The sequence below is a fragment of the Sorghum bicolor genome, chromosome 10 (genome assembly GCF_000003195.3).
Source record: "Sorghum bicolor cultivar BTx623 chromosome 10, Sorghum_bicolor_NCBIv3, whole genome shotgun sequence".
Taxonomy (NCBI): domain Eukaryota; kingdom Viridiplantae; phylum Streptophyta; class Magnoliopsida; order Poales; family Poaceae; genus Sorghum; species Sorghum bicolor.
This window is the reverse complement of record NC_012879.2, coordinates 44,558,898-44,559,736: the sequence shown is the minus strand read 5'-3', so window position 1 is coordinate 44,559,736 and position 839 is coordinate 44,558,898.

Below are 839 nucleotides of genomic sequence, written 5' to 3'. Positions count from 1 at the left end.
GCCGGGCCCGCCTGTCAGCATCTCCTTCCCCACTGCCCGCCCCCGATTTCCCCCCTCTCAGTTCAAACCGCCGAGCCGCACCCTCGCCCGCGCCCACGATCTTCCCCCCTCTCCCTCGCATCTCGGCTTGAAGAAGAGGACGCCCGCGCCGAACCGCCTTTCCCCCTCCCTCATTCTCTTTTCGCCTTGCCCCTCTCCTCTCGCGCGAGCTCGGGGGTCCGCCGCAAAAACGCCGCCGCGTTTCTCCGAGCGCCGGTAAGCCAACCGAGCCGTCTTCGTCTTCCTTCTTCGCGTTGGTGAGCGCGCCTCGTCCTCCTCTCCCTCTTCGGCTTTCTCCCGAGCGTTGTGGTGCTCCCTAGGGTCGTTCCCGCGAGCTCCGAAGGGGCTGTCAATGGCGGCTCCGTCGGTCGCCTTGCGGGGGAGCTTTCGGGCCATTCCGAGGCCGGGGACGCATTCCCCTCGTCCTCCTCTCTCTCTGGGAGTTTTTGGATTGGGAAACCGAGCTTCATAGCGTGCTTTAGGGCTTCTCCGGCGAGCTTCGGCCGCCGGCCATGGCGGCGCCGCCGCAGTCTTCCCCCCCTCCGGCCGCGCGCCTCTCTCCCTCCTCCTCTCTCTCTCTCTTCTTCGCGGTTTAATCTCGGCCGTCCATCGCGAGATCAACGGCCGAGAAGGGCCCGTACCCCTTCGGGGGCAATTTTGTTAAAGAGTCCCCCTAAAATCTTGAATTTGCACTGTAGTCCTCGGCCAGGGAGAAATTCCAGAATTCTTATATTTATTTAAATCCGTTTAAATCATGCTTTATTTATATAATTGCCACTGCATTGTTTTGGCCATAAAAT